The sequence below is a fragment of the Lissotriton vulgaris genome, chromosome 5 (assembly GCF_964263255.1).
Source record: "Lissotriton vulgaris chromosome 5, aLisVul1.2, whole genome shotgun sequence".
Classification (NCBI taxonomy): domain Eukaryota; kingdom Metazoa; phylum Chordata; class Amphibia; order Caudata; family Salamandridae; genus Lissotriton; species Lissotriton vulgaris.
In genome coordinates, this window is record NC_141693.1 from 541,625,814 (window position 1) to 541,643,465 (window position 17,652).

Sequence of the window (17,652 nt, forward strand, 5' to 3'; positions counted from 1 at the left end):
CTGACTGACTGTGTGCAAAGATAGTATGGTCATCATTATGGTGTGGTACGTGTACGTGTTGTCCAACAGACCAATACCAACTCAGTCTGTAGTGAGTGACTCCGATTAAGTAAGTCCAGACTGCACCTACAGTAGTAGGAGTACAATTGGTTATTATTAAACAACATAGAAACAGTGACTATCACTTGAGTCACTTTTACTTTGTTATTATTTAACTACTAGTATAGTTCGACTTCTTGCTCATTTGCTTAGAGTCAGCAAGCATCCAATGCAATGCATGACATCATTCATTAAATCATATACCTGTGTTGCTCTTCTCTTTGGCTGTCAGATCAGAGATGCCAAGCCTTCTGAAAGTGATGACGAGTTTACTTTAGTTTTGGATGCCTGCTCAAGTTCTGACAGTGAAAAGTTGTGGATGCCTGCAGACAGAGGTGGTAGCCTTTAGACAGTGATGAGTTTCAGATTGGAAACAACACAGAAGATGGATATAGTCACATACGTTTAACTTGTTATGGAGGGACTGTTAGAGGCTACATTATTGTACTATTCTCCATCTCCATCCAATGACTGGCAAGATGGATAATGTATTTAGGGCGAGTCATGAAGATGGAGCTAGACTCTGAGGAGTGGAGTGGACAGTTAAATGCACAGACGTGCAACTCCAATAGATAAATAAAAATAAGAGACGATGGGGATGGATTTGTTGTGGTTTGATTTGAACCAGAAAGACAGATATACACACAAATAAAGGAAGGGAGAAAGTAACAATTTGAAAGCCTAGTTGTCAGGGAAGAGGAGCTAGTCCTCAAACTCTGGTGGTTTGGATAGAAGTAGGTCATATAACCCACTACTTATGTCTTCGGAGTCGCTCTCCTCTTCCTGCTGTGATTCACATATTTTATAGTCCAGTGGTATGAAGTGCTGATTCATTTTGATTATGGTTACCCTCTCTACGCTTTTGGGCAAAAGACTGGTCCTTTTCACAGTTACAATGGCACCAGCATCACTGAAAACACACTCAGAAGAGACACTTTCGACAGGGCAAGCCAGATACTTTATCGCCAGCCTGCTGAGCACTAGCCATTGGCTTCTTTTCCCATACAAATACATCAATAGGCTTTGCTCCATGAAGACCTCTGTTGTGTCATCCAGATAGGCCTGGACCATCCACTCAATGTTCAGTGGTGCTCCAATTTGCTTGGCCTCTTTTGACTTTGCATCAGCAACGGACTTACCCATCCCTTTCCGTAGAAACCAAGCAGCTATTTTGTTTGCTGTGTCTGATGAATCTTATCCCGTTGGTGCTGTTATTGATGTTATTGGTAGTGTTGGTGACTGCTGGGAAGCAAACGCACTGCTCTCATGCTCTGAAGAAGAACTTGACTCTGGATGCCCTGTAGTACTTGCACTGTCCTGGGCTGGCACTGGCAGGGCTCTAATTGAGAGCTGTTTGTTTTCTAAATCAGTGGCCTCCTCAGCTATTAAAGTTTTTACTTGGCAACATCCCCTTATGAAAAAGGAATTACTGCATTACTGTTCAGAAATAATTTGTACAGTGGATCCAAAATTGTGGCAGTTATGTAATGTCGATGTGACACAATCTTATTTTGAATCCTTGTATTGTCAGATAAGCGGATGGTTAAGGCGTTCGCCAAATAACATGCATCTACTTTGTCTTCCACACCTTCGTATGTTTCAGACACCTTCTTCAGCTGTTGCTCTAGCATTTACAACAATGGGATAGCTTGGCCCATAGTACAGTCCTCCCTGCTGACTGCACGTGTGAAGACCTCAAGAGGAAGTAGCATCTCTGTCAGGCATTTAATGAGGTTCCATTACCACATCTCAAAGGTCATGGCTTTCACAGTAGGATCCCCTAATCTTCTTGTCATAACACAAGTATTAAGTGGTATGTACTGCTCAAACAGACGATCAAGCATGTAATAAGTTGGGTTCTAACGTTTTGGCACCTCCTGGATGAGTGCTTTGACTGGCATTTTATGCTCACATTGAATGACCCTTAGCTGCTTCCGGGCTTTAAAAGAATGGTTGAAATGCATGCATATTCTTCTTCAGGTGGTCAGTAAGTTACTGACTTTGCTTTCATTTTTCAGAATGTGTTGAACAACAATGTTAATGGATTTTGCCAAACACGGGACCCTGAAATAGCCACCATCTTTCTTGGCCTTAACTACATTACTGCCATAGATCGTGGCAACAAAACCAGCCCTCTTGGTCGCAGCCATTCAAAGACCTTGCTGTTAAACTCAGCCAAAATGTTTGTAGCAGTATGAGATTTCTCCATAGCAAACATGGCTACAGTTGCATGTCTGCAAGTGTCATTAAAAATCTCAGCAGTGTCAGCGCCTGCAGATAGCTTTTCTCTAACACCTGAAAAAGAGATCCAGTGTACAGTGAAGCACATGCAATCAGTGGCTTGGCAACTGGTCCACATGTCTCTTGTCATGTGGATACTATGAACAGTACTCTGATGTAAGGCTTTTCCAAGCGATTCCAGCACGTCGTGATGTAGTGCTGGAACAGCAACTCTGGCAAAATAGTAGCGGCTGGGAACATTCCATTTTGGGCAGATGGTTGTCAGAAATTCCAGAAAACCCACCCCTTCAACAAAAGAAAAAGGGAGAAGTTACAATGCTAGCATTTTAGCCAGCTTCGCATTGTACAAATGTGCTATTGGGAAATTTCGTTCGTACTTTCCCTCCTGCCTAGTAAACATGCTAAGAATGGTACACTGCCTGGTATTCCTTTCTGTTCGGCTCGACGCAGCACTTTGCATCACAGTACTCCTTGGTGTCTCCGGCTGACTCTTACTCTTGTGCCACTGAGATGTTGCTGATGCTGAGGATGTGGGCTGTACCACTGCAGTGCTGGGACAGGGCTACTTTGTGTACCACTACCAGATAGAATGTCTTCCTCTTTTTCTTCCTGTTCGACCGTGAGTGGATCTTCTACTCGTTTATCCCCACCAACATCAATGGTTCCAGTTTTTATGCTACAAAGGTGGTCCTCCCACTTGATTGCGTGGTGTTTTTTTAAATGGGTCATTTGGCCTCCGGTACCATAGTTTGTACCAAGCTTACCACGACAGAGAAATGACAAATTGAGCATATAGCAATGTTCTCCTTCTTTACGCTAACCGTAAAGAAGTCCCACACTGGGGAGCTTAACTTTTGTTTCCTGCTAGAGGTTCCAATGCCGGATGAACTGGAGGGTGTGTGTTGAATTTGACTCTGTGGCTGTGCAGTAGTACCACTACCTACTTCTGCTGAGGTGGTGCTTGTGCTGCATGTTGGACGCTGCCGGCCCTTTGCTAATGTAAATATGGAAGCTGGAGGTCATGTTGGTGTTGCCTGTGTTGGAGGTATGCGTACTACATCCCTACTAGTCGCAACCATTCTGGATAGGGTAAAAATGTTGGTCTCCATGTCCTCGGGGCCGGGAGTGAGGCTCGTGATGACTGGGTCATCATCATCATTATTCTGCTGTTCTACATCGACCTCTTTAAGTGTAAGGCTTTCTGGAACCATCCTTTTCCCTAGCCTGGTCTTGGGATGTGTCTCCCTCTCATGCTCAGGTTGTTGTGGCTCCCAAGTGAGATCTAGATCATCAGAAGGGATGCTTTGGCGAAGAACTCAATGAACTAATCCTCCTTTTCCTTGGTGGGGATTTGAAAGACAATAGATCCCCTGCATGAGTGGCTTCCTCTTCTACTTGCTCTGCATGAGGCTCAATTTCCTGAACTGCCCCTACTTCGGGAGGAACAACAACTACTATTGCGGGCGGTGGTTGCGGTTGTTGTTCACCATTTATCTGCTGCATTCCCTCTTGTGTTGATTATGTACTGCTTTGAGATAGTGATAAGTTTAGGTCAGCCTCAGCATCACTGCTTCCCACCATTAGGTTGGCTACCTCTTCCACACTCATCTGCTTGGGCCTGGGTTGGTTGGGCCCACTGATGCGGAGGTGCTGCCCCCAGCTTGCTCCTCGGACACCGCTGCTGCAGGCATACTTTTTGGTTTTTGGGTCAACACCAGACTTAAGTGTCACTTCCTTCTTCTGTTCTTCTTCTTCTCTGCAACTTTCTTGGTCTTGGAGGACCTGGTACCTGCTTTCTTTGGGCCCATCTTCTTCAGATGTTAGCAGCACTCAGTTGCACAAGTTGCAGAGATGTCTGGGCAGCTGACACCACATGTCACGGACAACAGCAGGACGTCTGTCTGGCAGTACAACGGGCGATGAATGATGACAGACACCTCCTCCTCAGTCTTTTGTGCACCAACAAGCAAAGAAGGCAGAAGAATATCAGTCAAACATGGAATTTGTTGTGCTTTTATTTTAATTACTAGTAGTGTTAGTACACTCAGTAAGAGTAAGAATAGCAAATAACTAAAATACAAATGTAGTGGAAGTGGAACTTGTTTGTCCTTAATTTGTGCATCATGTTGGATGGATGCAGCATCAGTGACCTGCAGCAGATAGCAATGCAGATGGAAACAGTAAGCCAACAAGAACAATGGAAAGACACACAGGCCAATGTGGCAAAAACAAAACAGCACACTACTACTACCACCACCACGGCCCCCAGCCACATGGTCACTCATCACAGGCACAAGGGTAAAGCCCAGAAAACAATGAACTCAAGCAGGCCTATATCCCTAGATGGCCAGACATATATGGCCAGACATGGCCTATATCCCAATATGGCCTGTTACACATCACAGCTTCAATGCAAAAAAGAAAATCCGCATGTCTAAAAAGGTTGGAAAGTTACACAACAACACATACAATAAAGGCATTTATTAACACACATCCAAAAAGTTAACTACACCTCAAAAACCACATTTGGGAATTCAATCCAATGCCATCCATGCCCTAAATGATGTTTAAATTCAGGAGACAACATAGAAACAGCTACATCAAGCACCCCCAATGACTTCCTCTGGGAGTCTAGGCCTACTGGCAGAGTAGGCCACAAGTTTGGAGGCCTATGGCAAAATCACAGTGGAAGGTCACACAATATGGCAGCCACCGCATGACCTGGCCACCCACAACAACATGAAAAGGAAGAGAAGACAGACAATGCATGTCTATGGCAAAACACAATGCTTGGCTTTACAAAATGGCCGCCACCCACATGGTAAGCCCACCCAAATCAACAAAGTACATACAAAGGACAGGAACAGGAAGTCTCTGGGGAACTTCCTTCCTCTTTTAAAAAAAATTTGAAAACAGAAACATTACTCCATGTTACAAAAAATCTACAACCAAATGACAACCTGAGGAGTTTTTTTAGCAAAATCATCATTTTCGAGAAGGTTTTATGCAACTCGAGACATATTGCTTGCAAGATTGCATATTCGGCATGTTCGGTAGCGCGAACTGTACAAAAATTTGTTATCGCGTGCACGAGCACGTAGATTGAGCCACCGATGAAGACAAAAACTGTAAGGTCGCGTTGTCGCACTCTGCAAATTTACCAAAAACTACGCAACCTGAAGTCCTAGGGTTACCTACTGGCAGAAAAAGCCCTATTATTTAACACACACCCAAAAACTGAAATTCCACCCCAAAAACACATTTTGCAAATCAATCCAAAGCCATCCATGCCATACATGATGTTAAAAAAAAACACCACAAAAACAGTTGTTGAACTTTCATGCACCCATGATGACTTGAGTAGTACCTCTGGGCCTACTGCAGAGTAGGCCACAAGCTTGGAGGCCTATGGCAAAAGCACAGTGGCTGGTCCCACAAAATGGCTGCCACCACATGGCCAGGCCACCCACAGAAAGTACATACAATGAACTCAAGCAGGCCTACACTAACTATATGAACTCCTAGGGGTATCTATTGGCTGAAAAGCCAATATTCAATTAACACACACCCAAAAACCGAAATTCCACTCCAAAAAACACAGTTTGCAATTGAATCCAATGCCATCCATGATGTTTAAAAACTTGAAATTCACTTGAAACCCATGGGTACCTCTGGGCCTACTGGATGAAATTTCAAAGAAAAACAACTTGGCCCCTCATGAAAGTACACGCCTCCCACAACAATATTTTTTAACAAGGATTGAAAAGCCCAGAAAACTGTAGGTAAAAAAAAGCCTAAATCAAACAAACATGTCCACCAATTCTCCAACTTACCTATAAAATAAAATGTCAAATCCAAAAGTCCTCAATAAATCCAATCAATGATATGATGCAGCAGACATGCACAAAATGTGATCCTTCCAGCTCCAAATCCAAATCAAAGTGAACAGCACATGGACAAAGCACTGGGAGGAACCTGCCGGACAGGAACAGGAAGTTGGAGATTCAGGGGCACTTCCTTCCTCTTGAAAAAAAGAGTAGAAAAAAATGAGGACTCCTTGCACAAAAGACTACATCCAAATCACAATCTGAGGGGTTTTTCTGAGCAAAATGATCATTTTCGAGAAGGTTTTATCGTGCTTGAGAGATATTCTGTGCCAGATTGTAGTTCCTGCGTGTTTGGGAAAGTGATCTTACCAACACTGCGCCGGAAGGAAGATAGCACGTCCGAATGACGTGTTCGCACGTCCAAATGACGTGATCGCGTTCGCACAGTCTCGCGGGATTGTGTGGCTGGATTCCAAACCTTGTGGCCCACGCGACCGGGAGAGGAAATCAAGTCGCAGAACGCAGAACCACGGTAAGTTGTAACTTTGCGTTCATTGCGAAGGGCAAAGTTGCCGAAACTTCGCAAACTCCGTGAGCGGATCGTTTTTCAACGCCCAGGGTTAGTTTAAGATAACCTGTATTGAAAGCTATCCTAGTGGTAGCTATGGAGAGCAACCTTCAGCCTAAGACTCGAAGGAATGTAAAGCAGCTTGTTTTAGAAGATCAGAACTTCCTGAATGACCAAATGATAGGAGAACCAAACCAAGGTATATATCAAATATATATATGTATTACTAAACACTCTCTACTGACCCTTTTATGAGATTAGAGAACAAAGCACACAATATTAAATCACTAGAACGACAGTAACAAGCACAATACTCAGTGAGCTCCAGTGGGAGACTAAACCATATACTAAGAAAGTGGTATAACAACCAAGTCCTGAATAGACACAGTGCCTAGAGCACGTAGAATCACTGGGACCCCAAGGAACCACCCAAGAAGTAACACAGGGGACCCACGGAGGACGGGTGCAGTGTGAGAACACATGAGCGAGCTCCGTACAACTCTATGGGAAAGTCGCGGTTGGTATTTTAAAGATTAAGGACACTTCAGAGAGGACTTTTAGCAAACCTTTTCACATTTAGAAGGTTCTAAGGCCAGACCCTTGGGACTACTGGAGTACTTGTTTACCTAACCCAGGAATGCCGTGTGCATAGGTGTCAAGTGTTGTCGGGAATCTTCGTTGTTTTCAACGGGGTAATGCTGAAAAGTGCTGCTGCTGGGAAGATAAAAAGTGTCCAGTGAAATACAAACCTGGATTCGAGGTGAGAAGAACCTGAAAACAGAGGGGACATAGTCTGGGTCACTTCAGGGTGACCAGGGGCCCCGGTAGACGAATGCCCATGATGTTGGGTATTTCAGATAAGAAGAGGGGAAGCTTGACTCTGCAGCCACGGGGACCAGAATATGTCGAAGATGACAAAGTCCACAGGTGAACTGCCCCACAAAGGAGGTTGAGTGCTGGGGGGGTCAGTGTCCAGATGGAACACCAACAAGCTTTGGCAACTGCAACCCATGTGGTTAGAGGAAATCATCTTCGGTGAGGACCAGCAAGATCCTGGGGACTCTCCAAGCTATAGAGAGTCAGGCCATGTCTGGAGCAATGTGAAAAGCCCTCAGAAAGTCAAAGTCACCTTCACAGGGACCCACAGGCCAACAGACCAGGGATTACGAAGGGACCTCTAGATGAATTATGAAATCCCAGCCCGCCGAACACTCATGGAGTGTAGGCTGGAAATCTTCAATGGAAACACTAATTGGGGTAAGGACTAAATGTAGCCCAAAGCACATCTTCCGGGGTTGCCGGAAAGCATATGCTGCTGCCAAAGAGCACGGTGCACAGGGGTTCAGGTTGCACGGTCCCCACGAGGGATACGGGCCTCAGAATTGCTGAGAGCCCAGATCACCCTCAGAGACCTAAGGAACCCACCTCCTGTGTTGCAGAAATCTTCGGAGTCCGCAGGAGCTCAGGAGATGCAAACCGGTCAGATGCACTTTAGGTGCCTGACTTGCATGGGAGTAACTCCTTTACTCTAAGGGAAATTCTTCAGTCATTCAGCATGATATAGATCTTCAAAGTACTTGGGTTCTGTAGCAGTGCTTAGTCCAGGTAAAATCTAAAGTCCTTTAGTCAGGGGTTCCTACTTTATACCAAAGAAAGGGGTGGGACAAACTCCGGGGCCCAACCCATGGGAGGGTCAGGACAGAGGGGTGGCTACACCCATGTCCTTTGTCCAGTTTCATGCCAGAGCAGGAGCAAATGGCTCCTGCGACCAGTTTGTGCTGGACTATGCACAGGGATACCAAATGTGCCACCAGTGCAGACATCAAAGCACTCTCATAGTGCAACCACCCAGCCCCAATGCACTAAAGCCTGTCTGGTTACACCTCCCTGTGACAGGAAGCCTATTGTAAAGCCTTCCCCTGCTCAAGCTTGGCTCAACAGCAGGAGGGCAGACTCTTGTCTGTGGCTGGCAGCATCCATTTTTTGATGCCCAGGTCGAGAAAGGTGGTACCGGGTGTACCGGTGTGTCGCATATGTCCCTTTATGTTACTGGCGGGGAGGTATGATTCCAAGGTGTTTGAACAAGCACGACATGTGTCTAAGCAGCCGTTTTAAAGTTAGAATTTACGGCGAGGTTATAATGCTCTTAAAAGTATATGGTTGCCTGAATCACAAACAACCCCGGAAAAAAGACTGCAGAGGGGCTCTAGTCATGCATGGGCAACCTCTCACATAAAACCCAGCACCCTGCCTTCAGGATTGATAAGGCCTACCATAGGGGTGACTGATCAGTTTATATGTGCAGTGATATATGATAGATATAGTGAACCTATATCTAAGTAAGAGGTGCATGCACCACCTTACACAGGCTGCAGTAGCAGACCTGTGGTGTCAGTTTGAGTGGTCTCGCAGGGGTGGCACAATACACGCTGCACAGGGTACGTAGTATACCATATACTAGGGACTTATAAGGGTACCCCAGAATCCAATCTGGAGTGTACCTAAAGTACTTGCAATCAATTTAGAGGAGAAAGCAGCTAGGCTGGGGTCCTGGATAGCAGGATCCCAGCCAGTCTAAGTCAAAAACAGTGAAATATCAGCAAAAAGTAGGGCTAACTATAAGAAGCAGATCCTACTCTCCTACAACTGCAGCCAAATTAGGAGACAGTGTATACATTGTTGACACAATACATTTGAGTGTTACAGAAACTAAAATAAAAAGTCTACCCTTTGCCCTCCCATGAATAGAGGGAACAGTTGGAACTGAAAAAGACAAAATAAATTATTCAGGAAAAAATAAGAAGAAGTATCCCAAGTCTCTTAAAGACAAACCACATTAAAATTAGCTACAAAATCATAAAGGTCACATTGTCCATATTGGCGAGACCAGCAATTCTCTATCTAAGGAAAGAAATAGTGCCAAAGTCCATCTTGTTAACCTTGGGCTCGCTTGGGCAAGCAGACGAGCCACTAGCATCATAAGTTGACAGTGATTCGGTATCACATAATGAGCTTAATAGAGCGAAACGATTGAAGGTGGAAACCTTAACCTCAGGCAAAGGTGCTGGAACAGACATTAAAGGACTAGCAATAATAGGAGAAACAGTGGGTACATTAGGACTGTTAGACGATAGAAAAGATGGTTTATAAAAGAAACATAAAGGAAACACTGAAATGCCTGTTGGTGACTCTTTGCTACTTGAGAGCTGGGATATAAAAAAACAGCTAGTCGTGGGTTGTTAAAATCAACCACAACACAGTCACAAACCAGGATCTTAAGTTGACAGTCAACCCAAGGTACTCTCCTGGCCATTATGATTTCATTAGGCAAGGGCAGGCTATAACCTAGACATTTATGTAACCGGTTTATCACTTTGATTTTAAGCTGGCCATAATTCCCAGTGGTATTAGGCGCCTACACAGGAACATTAACCAAAATGATAACGTGAGGTGTAACAGCCGGGAAAGTTCTAGGTTGAGTTCTCTGCATCATAGCATCCAAGAAGGAGTTCAAGAAATGGGATAGGCAACTCCGTGACACACCATCTGCCACAGCTTTTACCCCCTGGTTACTTCCTGATGCAAGTAGGTGCAGGCTACAGAGCACCTGAACATGTGTTGGTATGGCATGCGCCCTTGGTGTCTGATGCTCCAGGAGTGGGAGCAGGGCCTGAATCAGGTCTAGGATGGTTTAGGGGTATAGCCTGTACCTCTCATGTATTTCAGCCTCAGTCATTTGGAACAGTGTAACACGCAGTCTGTGCACGCGCTCCTCCCGTCTCCAGATACTCAGTCCTGCTGCTCGCAAACATAGCCGCCTTGCTATTATGTGGAAGGCCGTCATTGTGTTCACACTGTTGCATGTTGGGGCTGTTTATATGCAGTGCACCTGATTACCACCTGCTTTGAGTCAGTGGTAATTAGCGAAGCTTAAATACCGAAAATTCGTTAATACCGATTTTTGGTACATCGCATTTGCGAATATTTAAGGATTTCTTATTAACCGATTCGGTATTTAGGGGTTTCGGTGTCTGCTAATCGCTAAATAAGGAATCTGTAACTGGTTTCCCTTATTTTTACCGATTTCTCTTTTTTCCGACGGTGTTCGGTATTACCTACATCGTACATGGCTAAATACCTATCAGTAACGCAAACATTTAACGTATTTTGGCATTGCCGACTGGTATTTAGCCACCTACATCTGTCCCCAAACATTCTGTTTACTTCTCCTCATCTCCATCTCTACCTCTCCTGTCTGTTGCTCAACTCCTTACAAATAGCATACGCATTCTCTGCCTTTACAGCTCTCCCCGCTGTTATTCAGCCTGCTTCTCCCCATCCCATTCCTTTAAAGACTATCCTTCGCAATGCCATATTCCCCTTCTTGCCTAATTAGCTCTAAATACCTTGGTAATTAAGCAGCATATTTATTATTGTTGTTGTGTCGCCCTTGCGCCACGCAAGGGTGCCCATAGGCGATGCAACAATTAAGTCAGATTTATCCAGCCATGCAACGCCATAGAAGGTGAGGCATAACAAGAAGAAATTCTTTATTTCTCCACGTTTTTCCTCTTTCAATATGTGCTGCATTGTTCGGCCCACATAGAAAGCGGAAAATGCCTTAGATGATTCTTTTTGTGCAGGAAGTTGTCCCTTCCTGCACGAAAACAATTCTGCTTACAATTCAAACACAGTGCACCATATGACCCTAACGTCGATGACACTGGTCTTTTCACAGAGATTTGGTGATGTATCCATACCCTGGGGCCTGTTGCTCTACTTTGGGGTTCTTGACCCTCAGCAAGATAGGTCGGGTGGGCTCTGGCACCCACATTCTAGAGCGGCAGTGCAACTCCACTCCTTAAAAGCAGATAATATATTAGTGGATGTCTGTAGGAATAGGAATGGAGACAGAGAGAAGGACACATGTGTTGCTTCTGCTGGCCCATATTGGTCATTGATTGATTACTGCATTGCTTCCTGAGATGTAGAGATGTGGATACTTGGGTTTCTATTGCTACTCATCTGCCTCAAACCCTCTCTGACCTCTTATTGGTGCAGATTGAGCTCTCCCTATTGGAATGCCCAAGCCGGGCGTTTGGATGGTGGTTACAGCCTTGAGCTTTGTGAGACCAGGTGTTCCGAGAGACCATTAGGACTATAATAGTGGAATACTTCGAATTTAATGCGGGCACGGTTGAGTCCTATTCGATATTGTGGGAGGAGTTCCAAACGGCCTTCAGGGGGCAATACATAGCCAAACAGGCATTTTCTCCCTCTCTTTCTCCACTGGTTTCCCCATGTCCCTCTGACTTTCTAGTTCTAAAGCGATGGAATTAAGAGATGCACTATGTTTGTATAAAATTTTGATATAGGGCTCTCTTACTGTAAAACTCTATGTAAGAAATGCATGATGGTCCTTTTTACTCCAGCAATTCAGTGATAATACTGAATTAGCACGTCTTCCACTCTGTACTGACTTATATCTCTAATGAACAAAAATCAATGTGTGGGCGTAGTATTAACTCAACCAAATAGTACTTATCCTGTGTAATAAATAGATTGTTCATTTTGCCATTTATGTAGCGAGCTGTCATTGTTACTGTTATGAATCGAGAGTGCTATTGAGCATTTCACTGTCATTACCAATATAATAAATGGAAGCCTGCAAAACCTATATAAATGTACATCTCAAATTTTATTTCATAATCGGCAACGAGTGATGCACTCAGCCGACCTTCATAAGGATAAGACTTCAAAATTCAACTGGAATAAGTTATTGCAGTCGAATTATGATGTCACAATGCCACCTGACAGAGCCAGCAGTCAAGTTGAAAGGCAGGTATGTCATGGAGCAGCTGTTTAAAGCAATGAAACCTTGCTTTTCTTTCTTCTGCTCTATTTTTGTAGCTTACAGTGACTAGCAGAAAGAACATCATTATTTTTGCATTTCTTAGTTAATTATAGAACAGTTGGAATGTTTCTACATATGTGAGGGCCCGATTCACAGAACTAACGTAAGACAAAATCCTCACAGAAGGCACCTACTCATTTTGGTATTCACAAAAGGCATTTACTCATTTTGGTATTCACAGAAGTTAGGAGTCCTAACTTAAGGACTCCTAAATGCCTTTTGTGAATACCAAAAGCCTTCGATATTGTGGGAGGCGTTCCAAACGGCCTTCAGGGGGCAATACATAGCGACACAGGCAGGTGTCCTGAGCTCACTCAGACATTATATACGTCATATTGAAGCAGAGATACAGGGCTTAGAGTGTGAATAATTTGCCATCAACAATGCAGAAGGGTTAAGTCGCATTAGAGGCAAGATCCGGAACTTTGAAGAGGTAGCGCTAAGAGGAACCTACTACCTAGGCCATGATGTGAGCGATAGGAAGCATGGGGAGGGAAAAAGGGCAGGCAAGATCCTTGATAGTCTACTTAGGAAACCCTGGGCATGTATGTATATATAGCAGAACTCTGCACATTCGAGAATGGGACAGCTGTGGGTCAGGAGGCAGTTCAGGCTGAAATGATCTCTTTCTTTTCTTCCCTTTACGACGTGAAAAAGATGCAGCCCCCCGGATTTGAATTCCTTTTTTAATTCAATTCAGCTGCTCTGGCCGTGGGATGGAGCTTGACGTTTTTTAGATGAGCCCTTCATGGAGAAGGAGGTGATCCAGGCGATTAGAGATATCCCAGGTGATGAAGCTCCCAGATTAGATGGCCTGTCGGCAGCCTTCAAGAAGGTATTCGCAGCAATCCTGGCTTCACATCTCCACATGTATGGGGAGTCAATAGAAAGAGGACAGCTGGTTGTTTTGCAACCCTTCCCCCTGCTGTAATGCAACCATACAAGTCCAATCCCAGTCAGAGCTACAACAAATAACTTGAACACTTTTATTGCCACCCTTCAGTAGATAGTCCCAGAGCTGGAGGCGTACGCCAGTTTCCTGGATGCCACTAAGGCGTTTGATGCTCATGAATGGCTGTACTTATTCATGCTGCTGACATGCCTGGGGATAAGTCCTAAATTTATGCAACTAATCCACCTCCTCTTCACAAAGCTTACTGCGAGGCTCCAGATTAATGGGGTGATCACCCCCATTTCAGTTCTCCCATGGGACGAGGCAGTGATGTCCACTTTACCCTATTCTCTTTGCTATGGCAATGGAACCCATGTCAGCATGCCTAAGGAAACACCATGTCCACTGTGGCCTAGCCTTCACACTCCAGGTGATACTTGTTTCCTTATATGCGGATGATATTACATTATTTTTTAAATGCCCAGCTGTGAGGCTAGACCCATTAATAAGGGAATTCATCACATTTGGTGGATTGTTGGACATATGCATTAATTGGGCTAAATCTGTGATGTTCCCACTAACTGGGTCCACAGCACAGTATCAATGGGAATTCCCCTTCAGCTTGGCAGAGGGCCAGGTGCAATACCTCAGCATATGACTGAGCTGAGACATTGATGTTCTCTGGAAGGTGGATTACTGTCGCCCAATGGACTGGATGGAGAATCATATGGGACGGTAGGCACAATTCCACTGTTTTTAGCGGGGCACATGGCAATTGCTAAGATGGTTGTCTTACCCAAATTTCTTTACATATTCAAAAATCTTGCCCTCCCTCTTACCAGCAGCTTTAGACGTAGGTTGTGTTTGAACTTGATATCATTGGCATTGGCTGGGAAACCGTCCAGGGCCTCCGGGCAAACTTTGATGCTCCCTTTCGAGCAGGGACGACTATGTGCTCAGGGCATAGATTTGTATTACAGCTGTGCACAGGCACAATTTCGGGTTCCATTGGGTGTACCCTATGCAGTTTCTGGTGTACACAGTTCGGCGCCTGACCAGGCGGCACTGTATCAGCTACACATGGTCCTCTATAGGGTGCTGGCTGGACCATGCCCAAGAGTGAACACGGTTGGCTGTACTGTATGGACCTGGAATGAATTGCGTCAGAGGGCACGGTTGGAGGTGCTATGTGCCACCTCCTTACCATTAATCAAACACCCTACATTTCCCTGTTCTCGTATTGCGGTGCCTGCGATAGATTGAGGAGACTTCAGCTTCCCAGGATGGGCGATGCATTTCCGGAGGGAGTATTCATCACAATGCAGCAGGCCCTGAATGGAGCAGAGCTCAATGTGTTGTAGGGATTGACCTAATATCAGCTTCAGGTGGCCCTGTGTGCTAACTCTGCCTCATTTCCAATTGCGCCTCCCATGCTGCAGGTACTGGAAAGCTTTCTGAAGAATCCCGTTGTCTGTAAACTGATAGCGTGGCTCTATACAGAGATGCAACGAACGGCACCGGCGCGAGTACCTACGGCGAGACATGAGTGGGAGGTCCAGCTGGGCACACCAATATCAGATGTAAAGTGGACCTTTTGCTGCGCTCAGGCCAGAGAACTATCCCCTAACTATAGGCCGCACCTGATTCATTTCACATTTCTGCATAGATTGTATCAGACGCCGGAATGGCTTCTCAGGGGAGGCTTATTTGAAAATGCTCTCTGCTTGATATGCATGGTTCCCTGCATGAATTTCCTGCACTTGTTGTGGGAATGCCCCAGCATTAGTCACTACTGGAGTGCTGTCTTTGATGCAATCGATGAAATGGTAGATCTGCAATTAGAGTGTTCCCCCTTGACTGTGTTGCTGGTGTATTTGGGGAATGTCCCCATAGATAACAGGAAACTAATTGCGCTACTCCTGCTGCTTACTAAGAGACGTTTAGTAATGTGCTGGGGCCACCGCACGATCCCCCACGGGGAATACTAGGTCAACTGACAGCCTAATGCCTATCTAGGCGTGACCAAGAGGTATCTGGGGCCCTTTGCAGATCTAGCTCACATTACGAACTCAAGTTGAGACTCACTCACCCCTTGGACACCAACTCATGTGTGATGACCTGGTGACGAAGAGAATGATGGTTAGCATAGAAATCACACTATGGATAAGTTGTACCCTCCCCCCATTTTCTCCCTCTCTTTCTCCACTGGTTTTCCCATGTCCCTCTGACTTTCTAGTTCTAAAGCGATGGAATTGAGAGATGCACTATGTTTGTATAAAGTTTTGATATAGGGCTCTTGTACAGAAAAACTCTATATAAGAAATGCATGATGGCCCTTTTTACTCCAGCAATTCAGTGATAATACTGAATTAGCACGTCTTCCACTCTGTACTGACCTATATCTCTAATGAACAAAAATCAATGTGTGGGCCTAGTATTAACTCAACCAAATAGTACTTATCCTGTGTAATAAATAGATTGTTCAATTTGCCATTTATGTAGCGAGTTGCCATTGTTACTGTCATGAATCGAGAGTGCTATTGAGCATTTCACTGTCATTACCAATATAATAAATGAAAGCCTGCAAAACCTATATAAATGTACATCTCTAATTTTATTTTATAATCGGCAACAAGTGATGCGCTCAGCTGACTTTCATAAGGATAAGACTTCAAAATTCAACTGGAATAAGTTATTGCAGTCGAGTTATGATGTCACAATGCCACCTGACAGAGCCAGCAGTCAAGTTGAAAGGCAGGTTGGTCATGGAGCAGCTGTTTATAGCAATGAAAACGAAACCTTGCTTTTCTTTCTTCTGCTCTATTTTTGTAGCTTACAGTGACTAGCAGAAAGAAAATCATTATTTTTGCATTTCTTAGTTAATTATAGAAAAGTTGGAATCTTTCTATATATGTAGGGCCCGATTCACAGAACTGACTTAAGACAAAATCCTCACAGAAGGCACCTACTCATTTTGGTATTCACAGAAGGCATTTACTCATTTCAGTATTCACAGAAGTTAGGAGTCCTAACTTAAGGACTCCTAAATGCCTTCTGTGAATACCAAAAGTCTTAAAGTTAGGATTTTTCTCAGTTTAGGAGTCCTAAAGTTAAGTGCCCTATCTTTACTACTCCTAAACTGAGAAAAGTCCTAACTTTAAGACTTTCTGTACTCACAGAAGGCATTTAGGAGTCCTAAAGTTAGGAGTCCTAACTTTACTACTCCTAAACTGAGAAAAAACCTAACTTTGAGACTTTCGGTATTCACAGAAGGCATTTAAGAGTCCTAAAGTTAGGAGTCCTAACTTTACTACTCATACACTGAGATAAATCCTAACTTTAAGAATTTCTGTCTTCACAGAAAGCATTTAGGACTCCTAAAGTTAGGACTCCTAACTTTACTACTCCTAAACTGAGAAAAATCCTAACTTTAAGACTTTCGGTATTCACAGAAGGCATTTAGAAGTCCTAAAGTTAGGACTCCTAACTTCTGTGAATACCGAAATGAGTAAGTGCCTTCTGTGAATACCAAAATGAGTAAGTGCCTTCTGTAAATACCAAAATGGTAGTAAGTTTAGGATTTTGTCCTAAGTTAGTTTTGTGAATCAAGCCCTCTGAGTTACCGTAGCTTTTTTTTAACTCACATGAATTCAACAGTTTCTAATATCTTTTTGCAACAACCATCTAACAAGTTTTTAATGTGTTTAAAATTGCACTAGAGGTTCTAAGCTTATGTTCCAGGTTTGCAAACATGCTCTCTCTTTCTGAAAGAGCTATGCACCAATGTTTTAAGTGGGTATTGGGAAAGGTAACGGTGTGATCATGTATTATATGGATTAAAGTATCCCCTGCCATACATGATAAGTTGTCTCGGAGACCCATTACCATATAAAGCTTTAGGCCTATATGGTTATGGAACTCCTCTGTGACTTGCAATATCCTTATAATGTACAACAGGGGGGGCTTTATCCTGTATATAATGGGCAACTTGTGACATTTCTAGTTGCCTGTAATAAAGAAATGACGCAGCTGCCCAAAAAGTAATAACTTATTGCAGTTGAGTTCTGACGTCATAATGCCTACTGCCAGAGGCAGTAGCCAAGGTGAAAGG

General features: G+C 44.1%; 1 protein-coding gene across 3 annotated transcripts in view; it reads left to right on the forward strand.

Moving 5' to 3' along the window:
- SLC16A12 (solute carrier family 16 member 12) overlaps positions 1 to 17,652 on the forward strand; it is an 812,734-nt gene that overhangs the window by 792,846 nt on the left and 2,236 nt on the right. The gene's annotated exons all lie outside the window — the stretch shown is intronic.